Below are 24224 nucleotides of genomic sequence, written 5' to 3'. Positions count from 1 at the left end.
TTTTAAGGACCTTTGGGGAGACCCCAATGTGGAATTTTTAAGGAATTTTTGTTCGACCAAATTTTGATTATTTTAAGGATTTTTCTTTAGTTGTACCTTAAACACCTTTGTAACAGTCCGATTTTTATAAATACCTCAAAGGGAGGAGGCAATATAGGCATATTTGGACTCCAATATGAAGTCACTTTAAAAATACCTGCAGGATTCTACAGAACTTCTCAAAGAAGGCACTTTGGACCTTCTCAGGGAAGACATTCTCAGGGAAGACCTTTAGAAGAACTTCAATGTCCGTTTTCAGAAGGTTTGAAAAGGCCCCTCTTCCGGGAAGGCCTTGAAGGTTTCAGTTTTGCTCTTTAAAAAATGTCTTTATGGCCTTTTGAAGCCTTTTCAGGATTCTACAGAAATTCTTAAAAAAGACCCCTAGGATCTTCTCAGAGAAGGCCTTTGTGACGCTATATAGAAGAACTTCAATATTCATTTTCAGAAGGTTTGAAAAGGCCCCTCTTCCGGCAAGGCTTGGAAGGTTTCAGTTTGGCTCTTTTAAAAATACCTTTATGGCCTTTTTCAGAGATCTGTAAGGCCTTTGGATAAAGAACTTCAAGATTTTTTACATGAAAAGTGTCCAGGCATGAAGACCAATGAAGACATTTGGCCTTTTTCAAAGATGGCATTTTGAGGTATTATAGACCAAGTTAGATGTCTAGCCTCGCTAGACCTTTTCCCTTTAGGAAAGTAATGAATGTGTTTTTCTTTGAGTCTTTCTTTAAAAAAAAATACTTCGAGGCTTTCTTTAATGTACACCTTGAGGCCTTTCATCAAAGGTCTATATGGCTTTTTAGAAGATCTTCAAGGACTCCGAAAGGTAGATATTAAAGAACATCTGAGAGACCACATGCAAAGCCTTCCCAGGGAAGAACTTAAAAACCTGGGTTCTGCTCAAAAAACGTCTTTAAAGATCTTCGCAAAACCAATTAAGTCTAATTCAAAGATGAACTTGAACGATTTTTAAAATCTTTACAATTTCTAAGAAAAGCTCTCCGAAAATTGCTGGAAAAATCATGTTAAGGCCTTCATCAGAAAACCTTTCATGAATTCTATAAGAAGCCCCCTAAGGCCTTTAATAAGAAGACATCAGGGTCAACTATAAGACGATCTTTAAGTTCTGCTATAAGAAGTCCTATTGGATCTACGGTAAACACCCTTAAAGTATTCCTAAATGAAACCATTTGAGGCCTTTTATGGGCAGCTCTTTGAGGGCTCTAATAAAATGCCATTGGAGGCCTTATATTTGAGCACTTTGAGGTCCTCTCTAAGATGTCCTTTGGTTCCTTCTAGAGCCCTAGAGATTATTAATAATAGGCTCCCTTGAAGCCATCTGTGGGTTTAAATAAAAAATCCTTGGGGCTATTTAAAATAAGGACTTTGGAGCCTTTTATAATAACTACTTTAAGATAAATTTTAAGAAGACATTTGGGGCCTTATATAAATGGCCCTTTGAGGCCTTCTATTGAAATAGAAGTCCTCCTTTTGAGGGTTTCAATATAAAGTTTTTGGACCTTTATAAGAAGGATTTACAGGCATTTTTTAAGAATACTTTTTTAAATTATCAGTAAGATGCCTTTGGCAGCTTATGTGAGGAGACTTTTAAGGCCACGAAAAAAACCCCAAAAATGCCAATCTAAAAAATCTCTTTTGGATCTTCAATAAAAAATCCTTGGGGTCTGTGAAAATAAAGTCTTTGAAGCCTTTTATAAGGAAGTCTTTGGGACTTCATATAATAGAGAACTTCATCTATAAATGATATCAACTCCATGAGAAAGACCTTTAAGGGCTTCTAAAGAAGAAAATCTCTTCTAGGACGACTTTTAGGATTTTATATAAGAGCAAATATAAGGCCTCCTTCAAAAGAAACCATGTGACCTATAAGGTTTTTATAGACTTTTATAAGAAAAAGGCTTTCGATGCAAAGACATTTAAGGCCCTTAAATGTCCGTTAGCAGGCCCTTAAGATCTTCTTTAAGAAAGTCAAATTCAGGCGCCTTTTTCCATTCCATCGATGTCCTCTATTTCCTACGCACTTCAAGGTTCACGGTGTGTTTTACTGGCTAACTGACTGGTGGATGGAATAATTTTGTTGTTATCTGTGGCCTTCCATGAAGGAAGTGGCAACAAGTCGCCATTATGGCATGCATTACATTTGCATATTGTCTCCTCGGGATGTCCTGTGTGTTTTGCAGGATAATTTCAAATAGAAAGCGTAAAAGAATTTAATGGACCTCTGGCCGGCAATGCCAATCAGAGATTTATGACATCGACCCATATGCCATAGAGTGATAATGTGACAATGGGAGGTTCTAACATATATGGCCACTTCCTGTTTGGGTTCTACTGGCCATTTTTCCGGCTTTTCTGTTGCGTTAAAGGAGGAGCGATATAAAAGCACACCACTTACTACTCTCTACTCTACTCTACTACAAAGATTAATGTCATTTTGCATTTGCTTTCGTGTCCATGGCATTGAAACAATGGCTACCAGCGGCTGGCAGCTTTATGGTCCTCCACTAAGAAATTGAATTTTATGAGCCGAGGCAAAAGTTGTTGGCATTATTTAAATCATAAATTTGGATTTTTGTATGGAGTCATATGTGATTTATTATTGATAATATGGTATTTTAATTGAAACTAGTTAAGGTCCCATAAGGATTTTTATAAAAAATCCTTTCAGGCCTCCTAAGAACTTTTCTTCTAAAAAATTCAAAGTGACCCCGAAATGCTCCAAATTTTTTATTTTCCCCATCAAACAATTAAAAATTAGTAATTTTGTTTTTCCCCATTTACAAATATTTTTTTGATTATATCTTTTGTGATTTGGAAATTTTCCCACTATCACACGCACTCCCACATACACACACACACACACACCTACCCACCTCCAGCATAAACCAGTCATTATCAGCAGTCAAGTGTATTACAACACTTGGTGTAGTTAACATATGTGTTTTTAATGCTTCATTAAACCCCAAACTAACCATAACCTCCCTCCCCCCCCAAAAAAAAACCCAAAACAATTCATAACACCTGAAAGCGATCTGAAACAATATGTTGAATGTACTTTATTGCTTTATGGGTATTGGAAGCAAAAAAAAAGGGAGAAGAACCAATATCGTAAAAAAGTATATCAACAACTCAGACAAACAATAAACAAAAGTTTTTTTTTGGATTAATTTACTCAAAATGGAAAAACCTCTGTTGAGGCAGGTTGAATATATTATACCCCTCCTCCATAGTATGGAGGGTATATTAGGTTTGTCATTCCGTTTGTAACACCTCGAAATATACATTTTAGGCGCCACAAAGTATATATATTCTATATATATATAGCATAAAATTCTATGGCGATTTAGCGATGTCCGTCCATCTGTGGAAATCTCTCTAGCTTCCGAACGAAATGAAGTAGGTTGATAAAATGTTACTCAAATGTATATAATATCTGCAGGACTTTTGGTATTGAAAATGGGCCACGTAGGTCCACGTTTTGGCATAGTCCCCATATAACGGTACCTCCCGATATGCGGTATCTTTATGATTTTACCGAAATTGTTTCAAAATTGGTATTTAAAGTTCGTAATAGATACTACGGCTTAAGACAGAAAATAGGTCATGTAGGTCCATGTCTTCGTATAGCATCCATATAAAGGTACACCACCCCCACCCAAATTCGGAATCTTGATGATTTTAGCGACATTATTCACCGGAATTGTTTCAAATTTGGTATTTAAAGTTCGTAATGGATACTACAGCCTATAACAGAAAGTTATCTGTGCAGGTTCACGCCTTCGTATAGCCCCCATATAATGTATAATGGTACCTCCCTCTCTTCGGTATTTTGGTGATTTAAGCGACATTATTCACCGGAAATGTTTCAAATTTAACATTTGAGGTTCGTAATTGAAGCTACAGCCTTTGACAGAAAATTGTCTGTGCAGGTCCACGTCTTCGTATAGCCCCCATATAACGGTACCTCCCAAAATTCGGTATTTTTATGATTTTAACGCCATTATTTACCGGAATTGTTTCAAATTTGGTATTTGAAGTTCATAATGGATACTATAGCCTTTGACAGAAAATTGCCTGTGCAGGTCCATGTTTTGGTATAGGCCATATAATACCTCCCGATATTTGGTATTTTGATGATTTTAGCTACATTATTCACTGATTTTTTTTCAAGTTTCGCATTTGAATATTGTAATAGCTTATGACAAAAGTTGCCTATGCAGGTCCACGTCGTCGTATAGACGACTGCTACATTCGGTATTTTTAAGACTTTGACAGAATTTTTAACGATTTTTTTTTTGAAAATTGGCAAATTCGTTGCAAATGGTGCAGGATATTCAAAGTTCGGCTTTCGACCTTTAGTTCTCGAGAAATTCCAACACAGCGGCTATATGACAACGGAGGGTATATATCATTTGATACGGCCTAAACGTGCCTCATCGAAATAACGGTTTCAGACCCTATGTCTCATTGGTTAAAATTCGTTTCAGGACACTTGGAGATAAGTTGGATAAGTCTCGAAGGGAGTATCCGATTTGGTTTATCGGTGACATCATTGTCCAACTTAGATTGGGTGGGCAACATCGGTCCACTCCTTTTGGTACTTCCCCCACAAAAGATCCAAATTTTCAAAGAAGGAAATCTACCTTTTAGAAAAAGTAAGGATCATTGGATTTGGTGCAAAATTAGCAAATCCCAATATTCTTGTCAGTCCTAGGTCAGGTGCGAAAATAGACAATATCGATCCACTTAAATAATATAAAAAGTTCTCCTATAAGCTAATCTTTGAAGTCTTCTAAAATAAGGCATTTGAAGTCTTCTAAAGTACGACCTTTACTGCTTAAAAAGCTCATAAAACCGTTTTAAATTCCTTGAAGCTTTATAAAAGATGGCCTTTGATTTAGTAAGGCATTCTGCTACAATCCTAAGAAAACATTTGAAACCTTATTTAAAAAGAATTTTGAGACCTTGCAAAAGAAATTCGGTAATGTCTTCAACACAACGCCTGTAATCCATGAAGGAAATCAAAGGGTTTTTGTGGAAGTCCCCTATAGGTTGCTTGCAGTATTTTATTATAAAAAGTCTTTCACTTATAGAAGACTATACATATCTTCGGACAGAAGATCTTCGTATATATATCTTTAAATTTTTAATTAGTCCTTTGTTGGAAGTCATTAAAATTCTTCTCCTTGATGTTCACAAATGTCCTTGATGGCCCCCATAAAGAAAATCAACAGAACCACCTAAAGGAGGAACTTCCTGTATAATGTCTTGAAAGGTCTTTAATGTCTTCCTTTTGGACCGCAAACGGATGTTTGAAGGTCTCAAGCTTTTCAAGTTATTCTAATAAAAGGAATTGTGGGTCCTCTAAATGTAGTGGTGAAAGTCTTGTGAAAAATGATCCTAAAAGGCTCCTAAAAGACCTTAATAGATTTTCTTAAGAAGGCCCAAAAATCCTTTCACGCGGGTTCTTACGGGTCTTTTAACAAAAGGCCTTAGGGGCTTTACCAAATACAGGTTGAGATGAAAAAACTGCAACCAAATTCAGACTGCTGTCATTTCTAAACCACTAGTCCGACAGGTGTTAAAATTATTCAAGTGATAGCACATTATATTGTTTAAAAGTGTAAACAAGCATTTTGGTGAGAATTTTCCAGAACAGAAATTTATTCGTGATGGAATTCAAGCGTGATAATGTGATTTCTTTATATTTGGCTGGAAAACCACAATTGGCAATCGTTGGATCACTCCAGCATTTAAAATGTGGATAAATCTTTTGTGTCTCGTACCATCGCTCTTCCGACGTCAAGGAAGTGGACGGAAGAAAACAGAGACATCAGCAGAAATGTTTCGAAAAGTAAAGCGACTTGATCGAAACCCCCGTCGCATTGGCCGCAAAATGGCTCGTGAGCTGAACATATCGCAATTTTCCATTTGGCAAATATTTAAAAATGCGCTCGGGAAAAAACAATAAAATTCCAAAAAAGTGCAAGAACTTACATCGCAACAAAAAGAAAATAGACTCAAAAGAGCTAAAGAGTTGCTTCGCTTGGCCGAAAGTGGTGAACTTCCGAATTTCCGTTTGTAAACAAAGAAAATTGTCGTGTTTACTTGCCATAGAGGTCTGATGAAAATGTGCACCTTCGGTTGGCCTCCAGAACTCAAGCGCCGGCCATGGAAAAGGTATTGGCCGCCATGACAGCCGATGGTCGTTCTCAGCTCGTATTAATCGACCGTGACATCAGAATAAATGCCGAATATTATCGCGAAAATATTCTGGAGTGTGTATTAAAGCCTTGGGCACGCAAACATTTTGGTCGCAGACCTTGGACATTCCAACAGGACACAGTACCATCGCACTCAGAACGCGCCACCCAAGAAGGGATACAAAATGAGGTTCTTGGCTTCATTTCCAGCGCACAATGGCCACCAAAATCTCCGGATACCAATACGTTGGACTATTGTGTCTGAAGTATTTTGAAGAGAAAGTTTGGCACTAAGAAATACCAAAGTGTCGATCACGTCAAGGAAGCGCTTCATCGGGAATGGACCAAAATACCGCAGAGCAACATTCGGGCAGCGTGTGGCCGTTTGAAGGCCATAATTCGTGCCAAAAGTGACCAATTCGAACAAATCTAAACTTATTCTAAAATTTGATGCTATTTCCGACATTTTTAGCTTTCATTCAATAAAATTTAAATAAAAAAAATTATGGAGTTTTTGCCCTTCTCATCGATTTTGCTATATTGACATATGCCTATACGTCATTTTTCAGAACAGAAAATACATATGTCACTAGAATATAAAATATTTGATTATTTTACGAACATTTGCCGCCAAACTCAAACCAAAATCGCCGTCATTCAAGGATATCATGAATTTGTCCTTTGGCTTTTGACTAGCTAGACAGACGATGAACCAATAGCCAGCAAGCAAATCAATTATGGGAAATATTCCACAAATATTCCTAAGTCAACATTTCCAATCAGCCTACATTGTATTTCATTAACGAGAGGAAGTAGCTGTGCTGTGTCCACTGAAAAATCAATCCATTAACCAGGAGCGTTTTGTAATTGACGTTCGAGTTAGTTGACTATGTAATGCGATACGGGATGATGGACGGGATACTACTACTGGTGAAGGTGAAGTGATGTCATGACAGGAATAACATGGGGGAAAACATGTCTCCCTTTTCATTTAATCGATTATTTGAAGTGTTGTCCCCTTTTAATTTAAAATTGAATTTGGCCTTGGCTTTCAAGCAAATCGATTTTAGCAATTTTTTAGCCAATGGATGATTAGGGCTAATAGAATTCAGTGAGGTCCTTAGGCTGATGAAATTTGAATTTTGAAATTGAAATTTGAATCAACTAGCCAGCTACATAATTTATTAACAATATTAAAATGTCTTATATTTCAATTAAATATCTACCCCAACCCCCAAAAATTAAAATAGAAACGAAATGTTGGAAAAAAAAACAAATGGAAAATTTTGAAATTTCGTTCCCAAACATAAAGTGTCAAAGTCCACCAAACATAAAAGCAACAAACAATGTTTATGTTTGAACCCAAACACATGCCGAAAAAAAAGATATGTTTCAAATGAATTGTAAACCGAGAGTAGGCAGAGTAATTAACAAGCGTGTTGGACACAGCAGACCTGCTTTAAATAAAAAGAATTTGTTTTGCCAAAAAAAAAATCTTTCAATTTAAGCAGAAGAGTCCGCTGCACGCATAACAACACAAATATGCCATAATGAACACCGAAACATAACTTGAAGACCATTTATTTTATTAATTACCAACCTAAATGCTGCTCCGAGAACAAGTTAGGCTAGGAAAAGTAAAGGCCCGAAGGCAAGACAAAAATTATGGCAAACAAGGCCGGTGTCACTGAGTTCACACACGTGAAACAAGCGTGATGAAACAGCACACGGGGGGAGGGAAGGGAGGAGGAAACCCCCCAAAAATGAATGGCTTTCCCCCAGAGAATGTGGGAATAGTTTTTTGAAAACAAAAAGAAAAAAAAAACAACGAATCACATGTGAAAATTGAGGCGATTTCAGCGGCTTCGAACTTATTAAGCCTTCAATACTAGAAAATTGAATTATCTTTAAGGCCTTCAAACGGAAGACCTGTAATGTCTTCTAGAGGAAAACTTTTAAATCCTGCTAATAGAACGGCGATAAGTTTCCTATTGAAAGACCTTTAAGGTGTAGCAACCGATGTTTGAAAAATATCGTTATTTTTCGTCTTGAAACGACGTCAAATGAGGGGTGGGGGTTCTTATCACTCACTTACACTTTGGTTGACAAAATAAAAAAACCAAGAAAAAACAAGTAAAAAAGCTGTAAGTTCGGCTGGGCCGAACTTTTAATACCCTCCATCATTTAATACAAATTTAACAATTTTCAAAAATATAAAATCCGTTAAAGATTCTGTTAAAATCTTAAAAATACCGAATGTAGTCGTATATTAGGGTCTATATGATGACGTGGACCTGCATAGGCAACTTTTGTCACAAGCTTTTACAATATTCACATGCGAAACTTGAAAAAAATCTGTTTATAATGTAGCTAAAATCATCAAAATACTAAATATAGGGAGGTACCATGGGGGTTATGAAACGTGGACCTGCACAGACAATTTTTCGTCATAGGCTGTAGTATCCATTACGAACTTCAGATACCAAATTTGAAACCATTCCGGTAAATAATGTCGCTAAAATCATCAAAATACCGAATATCGGGAGGTACTGTTATATGGGAGCTATACGAAGACGTGGACCTACATGGCTTATTTTCTGTTTTATGCTGAAGTATCTATTACGAACTTCAGATACCAAATTTGAAACAATTCCAGGTAAATAATGTCGCTAAAATCATCAAAATACCGAATATCGGGAGGTACGGTTATATAGGGGCTATACGAAGACCTGGACCTACATGACCCATTTTCAATACCAAAAGTCCTGCAGACATAATACACATTTGAGTAAAATTTTATTTACCTACTTCAGAAAAAAAAGAAGCGACTTGATCGACGTAGGGGCCGAAAAATGGCTCGTGAGCTGAACATGTCGTAATATTCCATTCGGTAAATATTGAAAAATGAGCTCGGGGTAAAGTCATTGAAATTCCAAAAAGTGTAAGAACTTACACCGCAACAGAAGGAAAATAGACTCAGAGCTAAAGAGTTGTTTCGCTTGGCCGAATTTGGTTTTCTCCTCTCCGATGAGAAAACATTCGTTGCCCAGCAGTTTGTAAACAACAACAACACAAAATGATCGTGTTTACTTGTCAAAGAGGTCAGCTGAAAATGTGTACCTTCGGTTGGCTACCAGAACTCAAGCGCCGGCCATGGTGATGGTATGGGCCGCCATAACAGCCGATGGTCGCTCTCCGCTCGTAATAATCGACCGTGGCATCAGAATAAATGGCGAATATTATCGCGAAAATATTCTGGAGGGTGTATTAAAGCCTTGGGCACGCAAACATTTTGGCCGCAGACCTTGGATATTCCAACAGGACACAAAATCTTTCATTTTGAAGCTAAACGAGCATAACAGAATTTCAGCTCTATTCTTTTGTCAAACACCAGATTTTGCAATTTTCGTACAATTATACATTTCCGAAACCACCTCCATAACTTAACCGCCAGCGACCAATAGTGACATCTATGTCAAAGTTTAATATTTCAGCTTTATCCCTTCACCCAATATCAAATTTTGCACTATTTGGTACTTTTCGTACCGTGCAAGTGGTTTTGGAAGTGTGTACCATATTTACAAAACCACCTCCATATCTCAATTTCAGACACCAACAGAGACCTCAATACCAAATTTCAGTATTACAGTCATACCCCTTCACCCAATAACAAATTTAGTACCATTTAGTACTTTTGGTAATATTTTAGTACGTATTTGTAAAACCATTTCGTACCAACAATAATTGCAATATAAAATTTCAAGGTTTCAGACCTATAACTTCACAAAATGCAAGGTTTTAGTACTATTTGGTTATTTTCGTACATTTATGTATAGTACACATTTCCAAAACCACCATAAAATTTCATGTCCAGATACCAACATTGACATCCATATGAAATTCCAGAATTTCAGCCCTATCCCAAATTAAGTACTACTTAGTATTTTTCGTACATTTATAGTACACATTTCCAAAACCACAGCTAAATCTCAAACACAAATACCATCAGTAATCCAAACATCGAATTTCAGAATTTTATCTCTATCCCTTCACCCAATACTGAATTTAGTACCATTTAGTGTTTTTCGTACAATTAAAGTACACATTTCCGAAACCTACTCCATATGTCCAGGCTATACATAAACATCAACCCCAATATCAAATTACAGATTTCAAGCACTATCTGTTCACTCAATACCAAATTGTACCAAATATGATACTGTTTAGTACTCTTTGAGCTCTTGTAGTACACATTTCCTTCTCCTTAACTTAACCACAGACACCAATATTGACATTTTTACCAAATTTCAGGATTAGACTTATAACACTTTAGTCAATACCAAATTTAGTACCATTTAGTACTTTTCGTACAATTATAGTACACATTTCCAAAACCACAGCTAAATCTCAAACACAGATATCATCAGTAATATAAGTTTTTTCTCTACTCCCTTCTCCCAATACTGAATATAGTACCATTTTGTGCTTTTCGTACAATTAAAGAACACATTTCCGAAACCAACTCCATAAGTCCAGGCTATACATAAACATCGACCCCAATACCAAATTACAGATTTGGAGCATCTATCTGTTCACCCAATATCAAATTGTACCAAATATGGTACTGTTTAGTACTCTTCGAGCATTTGTAGTACACATTTCCTTCTCCTTATCTTAACCACAGACACTAACATTGACATCCATATCCCAATGTCCAATTTGGTAAAATTAAGTACTTTTAGTACAATTATGGTACACATTTCCAAAACCACTGCCATGTCTCAAATACAGATACCATCAGTAATTTAAATATCAAATTTCAGAATTTTTCTCTCTATCACTTTACCCCATGCCAAATTAAGTACCATTTCGTACTTTTCGTATTTTTTCGTACGAAAATCGTTATCGTTCCAAAATGTCCTCCATATATCCAGCGACCATAATACCAAATCCCACATTTCAAGTATTATATTTCCAATCAAACCAAATTGTACAGAATTAAGATCCATTTAGTACTTTTCGAGCGTTTGAAGTACACTTTTCCACATCCACCTCTTTATCATAAACCTATCACCAACGGAGAATCTAATACAAAATTCCAGTTTCATCGGATCATACTAAACCGAACTGTTTCAAATTTAGTACAGTTCGCACACTTAGTACACAATTCCAAAAACCACCTTCCTATAACAAATATGATTCTTATACAAGGTTTCAAGTTTTTAGCTCTATCCGTTCACCTAAATACCAAATTGTACCATTTTAGAAGTTTAGTGCCAAACTTTTCGTATCCTTAGAGTTCGAATTTCCAAGAATTCTTTGGAACATCTATCCTTTATTCCATCAGTGGATGTCATTCCAAATTTCTGAATTGTAGCTCATGTTGTTTGTACAATACAAAGTATTCAATTTTTAGTACATTATAGTACTTTTCATATCATTTTAGTACGAATTTCCAAAAACCCAGCCTTATCACACGCCATCGCACCAAGACAGACCCTAGTGTAAAATGGCAAAAATTTAGCTGGGTGTTGATTCTAGATTTAGTTATTTCACTACTCCTGCCTAAATATGTCTTCTATTGACATAAGTTAAGTTACCCGTCTTCAACCGAAAAAAATACCTTCTTCACATTTTCTATACAAAGGCATTCATACACCTGAAAACAAGGTTGCCAAGTGTTATCGCACTCTTTATGTTTGAAGATTTTTAATAGATTTAGTTTAAATTTAAACCATTACCATACGTGTTATACAAACGGTAAATATCATTTCCGATAACTTTTTCAATTTTGAAAACACCCAGACCTCGCTAGCCATGATCCCAGTGCCATATTTTTTCCCATTTTTATACTACGTTTTAAAACAATCACAACGACCACCCATTGTTTTATTAATACCCTGGCACACTTGCTGCCAATACCGTAAATCATTGTTGGCATTATTTTTTTCAATTCAATCATTTTTTCAATTTGTTTTAATTATGATTTTCTCATTCAATGACCGTAGAATTTATTTTTAGCTCTTCATTTATTTTTAAAATTGAAAAAAGGGGTGGGGGGAATTCAAATATGAAACAGAAGGCACCTAACTGCGATTTAATTCACTCTCGCCTTATCGATATTTATTTTTTATTAGTTCTAATAAAAAAAATACAAAATCTGCGAAGGTGGGTGGTGGTGGTGTTGAAAATAAAATGATATTAAAATAAACAACCATAACCAAATCGATGGCAACGAAATGACAAAGTCAATAGTTTTGTGTTGTTGGACCCCTTCAGGTAAACACTAGACACCAATCTGGAGAGATAAGATTAAATTCTGTTAGAGAGAGGTGAAAAAACAAAACTCATGTAAATTGAAAAGTATTTCGGGAAAACAAGAACAACACCAACCAATAACATCACCGACATACATACAGACTCTTACATATGTAGCCACTTGATGTTAACAAGAGAGACTTTTTGAAACAAATGTTTTTGAGATAAATAGTGTTTTTTTTGTGGCTGGTTTGTAAGTAGTTTTCCATTTACAATGGCAGGACAAGTTTCGATAACAAAAAAATATTCAATGTCTGTGATTTTTTTCTAAATTGAAATTGGAGCTGGGAAAGTGTGAAAAAATATAGGTGTATGTACATGGTGAGATAAAAAACGGCAACAAAGTAATACTTTTAACATATTTTTATACCCTCCACCAAAAAATGTATGGAGGGTATATTAAGTTTGTCATTTCGTTTGTAACCCCTCGAAATATACATACCCTTGCAAACTATATCTATATATATATATATATAGATAGATATACTTTGCAAGGGTATGTATATTTCGAGGGGTTACAAATATAAATTAATATTCTATGTCGATTTAGCGATGTTCGTCCGTCTATCCGTCGGTTCGTCTGTGGAAATCACTCTAGCTTCCGAACGAATAGAAGTAGACTGATAAAATTTTACTCAATTGTGTATTACGTCTGCAGGACTTTTGGTATTGAAAAAGGTATTGAAAATAATGAAATTAGGTCCACGTTTTGGGATAACCCCCATATAACGGTACCTACCGATATTCGGTATTTTGATGATTTTTTCCGACAATATTCATCGGAATTCTTTCAAATTTGGTATTTGAAGTTTGAAATGAATACTACAGCCTATGACAGGAGATTGTCTGAAAAGGACTATATCTTCGTATAGCCTCCATATAATGGTACACCCGATATTCGGTATTATGATGATTTTAGCGATATTTTTCACCGGATTAATTTCAAATTTAGTATTTGAAGTTCGTAATGGATACTACAGCCTAAGACAGAAAATTGTCTGTGCAGCCCCCTTATAACGGTACCTCCAGATATTCGGTATTTTGATGATTTTAGCGACATTACTCACCGGAATTATTTCAAATTTGGTATGTGAAGTTCGTAATGGATACTGGATGACAGAAATTTTTTTGTGAAGATTCACGTCTTCGTATAGCACCCATATAACTGTACCTGACGATATTCGGTACTTTGTTGATTTTAGCAACATTATTCACCGGAAGTCTTTCAAATTTGGTGTTTGATGTTCGTAACGTATACTACGGTCTATGACAGAAAATTGTCTGTGCAGGTCCACGTCTTCGTATAGCCCCCATATAACGGTACCTCCCCATATTCTGTATTTTGATGATTTTAGCTTTATTTATTTACCGATTTTTATTATTTATTTATTTATTTATTTTTTTTTTGTTAAGTTTCGCATCTGAATATTGTGATGGCTTATGACAAAAGTTACCTATGCAGGTCCATGTCGTTGTATAGACCCTAATGTAACAGCTACATTCGGTATTGTTACAATTTTAAGAGAATTTTGAACGAATTTTTTTGTTGTTGGGAATTGCCAAATCTGAAATAGCATCAAATTTTAGAATAAGTTTAGATTTGTTCGATTTGGTCACCTTTGGCACGAATTATGACCTTCAAACGGCCAATGAAATCGTCACACGCTGCCTGAATGTTGCACTATGATATTTTGGGCCATTCCCTCCGAAGCGCTTACTTGAGTTGATCGACACTTTGGTATTATTTAGTACCAACCTTGCTTTCCAAAATACTCCAGAAACAATAGTCCAACGGATTGGTATTCGGAGATTTTGTGTGCCCATTGTGCGCTGGAAATAAAGCGAGGAACCTCATTTTGTAACCATTCTTGGGTGGCGCGTGCTGAAAGCGATGGTGCTGAGTCCTGTTGGAATGCCCTCAGGTCTGCGGCCAAAATGTTTGCGTGCCCGAGGCTTTAATACACCCTCTAGAATATTTTGGCGATAATATTCTGCATTTACTCAGATGCCACGGTTGATTAACACGAGCGGAGAGCGACCATCGGCAACGTTGGTAATGGCGTCCCACACCATCACCATGGCCGGCGCTTGAGTTCTGGTGGCCAACCGAAGGTGACCTCTTTGTCAAGTAAACACGATCATTCTGTTTGTTTACAAACTGCTGGACAACGAATGTTTTCTCATCGGAGAAAGCCAAATTCGGCAGTTCACCACTTTCGGCCAAGCGAAGCAACTCTTTAGCTCGTTTGAGTCTATTTTTTTCTGTAGCGGTGTAAGTTTTTTCACTTCTTGGAATTTCAATGGCTTTACCCCGACCTCATTTTTCAATATTTTCCGAATGGAATATTGCGATATGTTCAGCTCACGAGCAATTTTTCGGCTACTGCGACGCGGTTTTCGATCAAGTCACTTATCTATTTTTCGAACCATTTCTGCTGATGTTGCTGTTTCCTTCCGTCCACTTCCTTGACGTCCCTCGGGCTACACTACCAGTATCACGGTAACGAGCGATGTTACGAGACACAAAAGATTTATTCACATTTAAATGCTGGAGTGCTCTAACGATAGCCACTTGTGGTTTTCCAGTCAGAAATAAAGAAATCACACTATCAAGCTTGAATTCCATCACGAATAATTTTTTTTCGGGAAAATTCTCACCAAAATGCTTTTGTACGCCGGTAAACAATAGAATGAGCTGCCACTGGAATAACTTTAACAGCTGTCGGACGAGTGGCTTAGAAATGACAGCGGTCTAAATTGGTTGCAGTTTTTTCATCTCGCCCTCCATATATATCATAATATTATTATAAAACATAGATCGAGTTCGGAGATGGGCAATATCGGTCCACTTCTTGTGGTACCTCACCCAAAAAAGGTCGTAACTTTAAAAATAAAATGTGAGAGCCCGATCGTCTTCAAATTACACACATCGCAATTTTTTTTATTAACCCAAGGTCTGGTGTCAAGATGGAATATATTGGTCATCCCTTATGCTACCTCACCACAAAGGGTCAAAATTTTTAATATCCATGAAGCTTATAAACCGCGAAATTAACATTCGGTTTCATTTAGACTTGGCACATCTCAATTTTTCCGTCAACACAAGATCTGTTATAAAGATGGTAGAGATCGCAACATTCCTTTTGATACCTTCCTCACAATGGGGTTAAAGTTTTGAATAACCAAAACGATCATAAAATCCGAAATAAGCATCCGATTCTCTTCATATTTTTCACATCTCGTTATTTTTACTTGCATGTGATCTGCTGTGAAGATTGGATATATCGGTCCACTCCTTCATGTATCTCCTCACAAAAGATCAAAATTGTAAATATTCCCGAATCCAATAAAATATGGAATTAACATCCGATTCCATTCAGATTCGAAAATTCTCAATATTTTCATCAACATAAGATCTGTTATAAAGATGGAAGATATCGACCCATTCCTTCTGGTACCTCCCTCACAAAATTTTGAATATCCATGCGTCTCATAAAATGGAAAATAACCATGTGCTTCTATTCAGACATGGCACATCTTTATAATTATATGAGCTAAATATCTGTTATAAATAGGGCAGATATCGGACCATTTCTTCCGCTACTCCGTCACAAAGGGCCAAAGTTTTAAATGACCAAAACGATTATAAAATCCGAAATAAGCAGACGGCTCGCTTCATATTTCACACATCCCATTGTTTTTTCTAACACAAGATCTGCTGTGAAGATGGAATATATCGGTCCACCCCTTCTGGTACATCCCCGAAAAAGGGTCAACATTTTGACTACCCATGAATATCATAAAATGCGAAATTAACATCCGATTCCATTCAGACTTGGTATATTTCAATATTTCCATCATCACAACATTTGTTATAGATATGGTAGAGATCGGACCACATCTTCTGGTACCTTCCCCCATAAAGGGTCAAAGTTTTAAATAACCAAAACGATCATAAAATCCCAAATAAGCATCCGGTTACCTTAATATTTCACACATACCATTATTTCTTCTAACACAAGATCTGCTGTGAAAATGGTATAAATGATATATAGGTCCACCCTTCTAGCACCTCCCCGCAAACGAACACAATTTTAAATACTCAAATCTTTCATAACTTGCAAAACAAGTCAGGGACTCCATTCAAACCTGGTATATCTTAACATTTCTCTTAACAAGAGATCTGATGAGAATGCATTTTTCTGTCCACTCCCTCTGATACCTCCTCTCCTATAAAAAGTAAAAATTTCGATTTACATATATTCGCATAAAATTCGCTTCAATCCACTATATCTGGCACCTCACCCACATTTCAACATTCTCTAACAAATACCACATATCTCACATCAAGTGAAGTAAATAGTCGATATAGTCCAAATATGGCACCTTAAAATATTGGCCAACTCCTTCGAAACCTCCCCCATAGAGGCTGAACATGTTGAATAATAAATACGGATGCTAGAATATGTTTGACGAAACGACAATAGCTGAGGGTATACCGCCATCGGCAAGAACCGATTGATACTTTTTAATAACCTAATTTAGCAATTTAAACCCCAATATATGGATGTCAATTTTTTTAATCGTATCCTCTTCTAAAGCATTTGCAACACTCATTCCCTTCCGAATATCATATATCACTTTTTTTACATCTCCAACCCTCAACACCATCAACACTTATTAGATACTCGGTAAGCATTCCATTAACAGCCGCAATTGCAGTTGATAGAAAAAAACTGCATTTTATGCCTTATTGCAGAATTAGTGGTTATGTCAGGATACTCTCCATTGCTTAACAACTACTGCAATTCCAAATATCATCACAGGCTATAAACGCCATAAGCCCTGGTGTAAATAGCATTTCAATATGCCTCCCTCTTTTAGGCCCCTCCCTCAATAAATGTTTACACGCCAACAACAATCCCTCCAGTGAATTTGTAGCCGGCTTATAAACAGAACACGTACTGCTGGTATTTGCCAATAAACTTTTTTTTCGTTAAATGCTATTCAAACAAGGCATATGGGGATACCAATGTAAAGATAATAAAAATACGGAAATAGTGTTTATCGGAAAAATAAAATGTTTACAACAGTAGGAAGTATTTATTAGTAAGTAATGTTGTTGTGGCTAATAGGAGAGGGAAATAGAAGTCGACAAATTTAAACCTTCATAGAAGAGTTAGTTATAGGTCTTGTTTTCTCGGATCTTCTCCTAGAAAAGGTGAAGATCTTCTCATAAAATAGCTGAAGTTCTTCTCATAGAAGTACTGAAGATCTTCCCACAGAAGAGATGAAGGTATAATCAAAGTAGAGCAGGAAAATCTTCTCATAGAATACCAGAACGGTCTTCTCATAGAAGACCAGGATGGTCTTCTCGTAGGAGGCCAGGAAGGTATTCTCATAGAAGACCGGGAAGGTCTTCTCATAGAAAGACATAAAGGTTTTCTCATAGAAGATCGGAAGACCTTCTCATAGAAGACAAGAAAAAAGGCTTCTTATAGACGATCAGAAGACGTAATTCTCACCGAAGACCAGAGGAAGGTCTACTCATAGAAGATCAGAAGAAATTCCTCTCATAGAGGGCTATTAGAAATTCTTCTCATAGAAGGCCTGAAGGTCTAATCATAGAAGGCCTGAAGTTCTCCTCATAGAAGTCCTATAGGTCTTCTCATACAAGGCAAGAAGGTATTCTCATAGAAGCCAGAAAGTCTTCTCATAGAAGGTCAGAAGGTCTTCTCATAGAAGACCGGGAAGGTCTTCTTATTGAAGGCCTGAAGGTCTAATCATAGAAAGCCTGAAGTTCTTCTCATAGAAGTCCTGTAGGTCTTCTCATACAAGGCCAGAAGGTCTTAACATACAAGGTCAGAATGTCTTCCCATAGAAGACCGGGAAGGTCTTCTCATAGAAGGCCCGAAGTTCGTCTCATAGAAGGCCAAAAAGTATTCTGGCAGAAGGCCAGAAGATCTACTCATAGAAGGCCAAAAAGTCTTCTGACAGAAATCCAGAAGGTCTTCTCATAGAAGGCTAGAAGTTCATCTCATAGAAGGACGAAAGATATTCTCATAGAAGGCCTGAAGGTCTTCGTATAGAAGATGTGAATAGGTCCTAGAAGAGCTGAAGAGGTCTTAGCCTAGAAGAGCTGAAGAGGTCTTAGCCTAGTACAGCTGAAGACGTCTTCGCCTAGAAAAGCTGAAAAGGTCTTCGCCTAGAAGAGCTGAAGAGGTCTTAGCATAGAAAAGCTAAAGAGGTATTCGCATAGAGGAGCTAAAGAGGCCTTCGCATAGAAGAGTTGAAGAGGTCTTCGCAAAGAAGAGCTGAAGAGGTCTTGGCAAAAAAGAGATAAAGAGGTATTCGCAAAGAAGAGATGAAGACGTCTGCGCATAGAAGAGCTGAAGAGGTCTTCGCCTAGAACAGCTGAAGAGGTCTTCGCCTAGAACAGCTGAAGAGGTATTCGCCTAGAAGAGCTGAAGAGGTCTTCGCCTAGAAGAGCTAAAGAGGTCTTAGCATAGAAGAGCTAAAGAGGCTTCCGCATAGAAGAGCTGAAGACGTCTGCGCATAGAAGACTTAAAGATCTCCTTACAGAAGGTCGGTGGATCTTCTCACAGAAGATCGGTGGATTTTCTCGTTGAAGATCGGTAAATCTTCTCAAAAAAGATAGGTAGATCTTCTCATAGAAGATCGGAAGATCTTCTCAAAGAAGATCGATAGATCTTCTCAAAGAAGATCGGTAGATCTTCTCATAGAATATCGGTAGATCTTCTCATAGAATATCAGCAGATCTACTCATAGAAGATCGGTAGATCTTCTCACAGAAGATCGGTAGGTCTTCTCCCAGAAGATCGGAATATCTTCTCCCAGAAGATTGGTATACCTTCTCATAGAAGGTCGGTAGATCTTCTCACAGAAGATCGGTAGATCTTCTCCCAGAAGATCGGAATATTTTCTCCCAGAAGATCGGTAGATCTTCTCATAGAAGATCGGTAGATCTTCTCATAGAAGATCGGTACATCTTCTCAGGGAAGATCGATATATCTTCTCATAGAAGATCGGTAGATCTTCTCATAGAAGTTCGGTAGATCTTCTCACAGAAGATCGGTAGATCTTCTCATAGAAGGTCGGTAGATCTTCTCAGGGAAGATCGTCTGATCTTCTCATAGAAGATCGTCGGATCTTCTCATAGAAGATCGAAAGATCTTCTCACAGAAGATCGGTAGATCTTCTCATAGAAGGTCGGTAGATCTTCTCAGGGAAGATCGTCTGATCTTCTCACAGAAGATCGGAAGGTCTTCCCATAGAAGATCAGCAAATCTTCTCCCAGAAGATCGGTAGACCTTCTCGTAGAAAATCTGTAGATCTTTTCTTTACAGATCGGAAGATCTTCTAATTGAAGATCGTAAATGAATATCGGAAGATCTCCTCATAGACATGATATAGAAATCTTTATCACAAAATTAGCAAAGACCATCACCATTGTACACTGGTTGCCTCCAATTAAGACAGATGGCGCCCAAACGTGTTGTGAGTTCTCATAATTGGCGATATAAGTTAGCAAGTGTTTTGTGACCCAAAATTAAGCTAATTTATCATTTTCTATGTGCTTTAATCGGTTTCTCATGATGGCAAATTCATAATAAATTAAACCAATTTTCCAAGAAGTGATTTTGGGTACAATGCTCACCGTTCTTTTCAAAAGAAGTCATTCATTGCGAACTAGTTCTGTTATCTTTGTAGAAACAACAAAAAAGGCCCCATTTTTCTATTTTTGTTTTTGCTTTGCAGGCCAGAAAAAAAAAACGCCTTCACAAAAATAGAAAATAAAATTAATTTCCTCTAAGTGTTGTCATCAATCAAGAATATTATTTGCATACCTTTTGGAGAGGTGTTATCGCTTCGCCGTTTTATTTTTGTAATTGTCTAGGGCTGAGGTGAGTGAGGTGGGAGAGAAGGCAACTTTGTTGTACAGAAAAGTACTCCAAATAGAAACCAAAACAAGTAAAAATGGGATATGGAAAAACAAACATCATTCATTATAGGAAATTTCGAAATTTTGACACTGACAGCAAAACGACCGAACCGCACCGAACTAGACACATACAAATATAAATATTTTTTTCTCTCCGCTTTGTCGCCGAACTTCAAGCAACAATTTTCCAATCTGCTGACTTATTTGAATTGAAATCGATAATAAGTTATCTATGAATGTTATTGTCAGTCTATTTTTAGATTCCAAATCCCCCACCTTTCACCACAATTGCCCTGTGAGGGGAGTGTGTGTGGGAAGAGGGGGTGTTGGATGGGGGGCGGCGACATTTCTTGTCATCTAACTTTCAACATTTTTGAATTTCATTTAAAAGTGTTCTACTCCTTTGCTGACAACAATCACAGACATTATTTCTATTTCGAATGGCACTGAGAGGTGGGTGGTTGAAAACCCGAGTACAAGTTCTCCGCATGAAGTCTAGAACAGACATAAGCACTCACATGCTTGGCCGCTGATATTTGAAAATGTCACCACACCACCAGATCAATTATTAATTTCTTATTTTTTTTATTTTAACAGCAAATCGAAAAGGTATCACTGATAACGGGGCCTTGTGCCGTACGCATAACGCACTGACCCAAAAATAACTTTTTAATGAGTTAGGTTTTGTGAAGTGATTTTGCAGATTATGTCTATGGGTAAAGGTGGAGATTTTCGGAAATCACTAAACAGAAAATGCCAAATAATTTGGAGAAATTGTGACCCTATCAGAAGGGGTTCGCAGATAAATAGCATCTTCGCAGCAGATCTTGATATATGTGAAATATGAAGAGAACCCGATGTTTTTCTGGCCTTCTTTGGACGTTTTATTTTTCAAAAAATTTGAATCCTATTAGGGGAAGGTACCAGAAAAAATGGTCCGATCTCATAACAGATCTTGTTTTTATGGAAATATTGAGGTGTCCAAAATGTGAATATAAGCGGATGTAAATTTCGCTTTTTATGGGGCTCATGCATATACAGGGTGAACAAAGTCAAAGGCTAAATTTTTTCCATTTTTATACCCTACACCTTGTAACATGTCCAAATAATTGGTAGTTGTGGGTCAAAACTGGTTCTAATGTTTCCATTACCCTAAGGGTATTAAAATTTCGGTCCGGCCGAATTTAATGTTTGTTTATTTGTTTTTTTTTTTTTTTTTAATTATAGTAAATGAAAGCAAAAATGTCAGAAATAGCATCAAATTTTAGAATAAGTTTAGATTTGTTCGAATTGATCACCCTTGGCACGAATTATGGCCTTCAAACGGCCAATGAAACCGTCACACGCTGCCCGAATGTTGCTCTGCGGTATTTTGGCCCATTCCCGGTGAAGCGCTTGCTTGAGGTGATCGTCATCTTGGTATTTTTTAATGCCAACCTTGCTTTCCAAAATACTCTAGGCACAATAGTCCAACGGATTGTTATCCAAAGATTTTGGTGGCCATTGTGCGCTAGAAATGAAGCGAGGAACCTCATTCTTGGGTGACGCGTGCTGAGTGCTGTTGGAATGCCTAAGGTCTGCGGCCAAAATGTTTGCGTGCCCAATGCTTTAATACACCCTCCAGAATATTTTTGCCATAATTTACGGCATTTATTCTGATGTCACGGTTGATTAATACGAGCGAAGAGCGACCATCGGCTGTTATGGCGGCCCACACCCTCACCATGTCCGTCGCTTGAGTTCTGGTGGCCGGCCAACCGAAGGTGCACATTTTTTGCTGACCTCCTTGGCAAGTAACACGATCATTTTGTTTTTTTACAAACTGCTGGACAACGAAGGTTTTCTCATCGGAGACGGAGAAAACCAAAATCGGCAGTTCACCACTTTCGGCCAAACGAGGCAACTCTTAAGCTCTTTTGAGTCTATTTTCTCTATGTTGCGCTGAAAGTTCTTGCACTTTTTGGAATTTCCATGGCTTTCAATATTTGCGGAATGGAATATTGCGATATGTTTAGCTCGCGAGCCATTTTTCGGCCACTGCAAGGCAGGTTTCGATCAATTCACTTCTTTACTTTTCGAACCATTTCTGCTGATGTTGCTGTTTTCTTCCGTACACTTCCTTGACGTCGTGCTACGCTACCAGTATCACGGTCACGAGCCATGGTGCGAAACTCAAAATATTTATTCATATTTAAATGCTGGAGTGCTCTAACGATAGCCACCTGTGGTTTTCCAGCCAAATATAAAGAAGTCACATCTCTATCACGCTTGAATTTCATCACGAATAACTTTCTTCTGGAAAATTCTCAACAAAATGCTTTTGTACGCTTGTAAACAATATAATGAGCTGTCACTGGGGTAATTTTAACAGTTGTCGGACGAGTGGCTTAGAAATGACAGCAGGTTGACAGTTGGTTGCATTTTTTTCATCTCAACCTGCATTTAGATATAGCAAGATGTAAAAAATCGATGACTTATTTCACAAGTTATGACAGACAGAATTTATGAAAATTGTGACCCTTTGTGGGTGAGGTACCAGAAGGGGTTCGCAGATATATATCATCTTCAGAACAGATCTTGTGTTAGGAAAAATATTTGTATGTCTGAAATTTGAAGTGAGTTGGATGCTTATTTCGCTTTCTTTAAGCGTTTTGCTTTTCAAAATCTTGAACCCTATGTGGGAAAGGTACCAGAAGAAATGGTCCGATCTATACCATATTTATAACAGATATTTTGCTGATAGATTATGGAATGGAATCTGAATGGAATCGGATGCTTATTTCGCATTTTATGAGATTCATGGAAATTCAAAATTGTGGACCGATATCTAACATCTTTACAAGATGTACCAATTCTGAGTGAAATTCGATGTTAACTTCGCGTTTTATTAGCTTCATGCATATATTCAAAATTTTGATCCTTTGTCGGGGAGGTAAAAGAAGGAGTGGGCCGATATATGCTATTTTCACACCAGACCTTGGGTGAAAAAAAATATTGTGATGTGTGTAATTTGAAGAGAACCGGATGCTTATTTCGGGTTTTATGATTATTTTCATTAACCCTTTGTGGGAAAGGTACCAGAAGAAATGATCTGATCTCTACCATCTTTATAACAGATCTTTAATCCGATGTTCATTTCATGTTTTATGATCTTCATGGATACTCAAAATTTTGACACTTTGTGGGGGAGGTACCAGAAGGAGTGAATCGATATATTCCATCTTCACACCAGACCTTGGGTTAATAAAAATATTGTGTGAGTGGATTATCCGTTCTCTTTTTGTGCGCAGTAAATTTTTTTCCTTGAAAATGTTGACATTTTGTGTGGGAGGTACAAGAAGGAGTTGATCGATATTGCCCACCTCCGAACTCGATCTAAGTTTAACAATAATATTACGATGTGCCAAGTTCGAATCAAATCAGATACTCCCTTAGAAAAATATCGTGCGCACTAGCCAGCCAGACAGACGAACAGATACTCTTTCGATCGATTCTTAATGCGGTGAAAGGGAGTTGGTTCAAAGAGACCTATAATGTTAAACCGTTTTTTCAGCCAGGCACGTTTTGGCCTCTGTAGCCATGTGGCTGAGGGTATAACGGCCAAATGTGAAATTGGTGATCATACGCTCTGCAGCCCTGAAATGGTGCCCAACCACTTCTTCTTATACCCACACACCAATTTA

At 37.2% G+C, this 24224-nt stretch overlaps 1 long non-coding RNA gene across 1 annotated transcript in view; it reads left to right on the top strand.

Moving 5' to 3' along the window:
- The window catches only part of LOC131802794 (uncharacterized), a 76655-nt gene that overhangs the window by 27446 nt on the left and 24985 nt on the right, over positions 1-24224 (top strand). The gene's annotated exons all lie outside the window — the stretch shown is intronic.

The sequence above is a fragment of the Musca domestica genome, unplaced genomic scaffold (assembly GCF_030504385.1).
Source record: "Musca domestica strain aabys unplaced genomic scaffold, Musca_domestica.polishedcontigs.V.1.1 24, whole genome shotgun sequence".
In the NCBI taxonomy this organism is placed as follows: domain Eukaryota; kingdom Metazoa; phylum Arthropoda; class Insecta; order Diptera; family Muscidae; genus Musca; species Musca domestica.
This window is presented reverse-complemented; position numbering and strand designations above follow the sequence as displayed.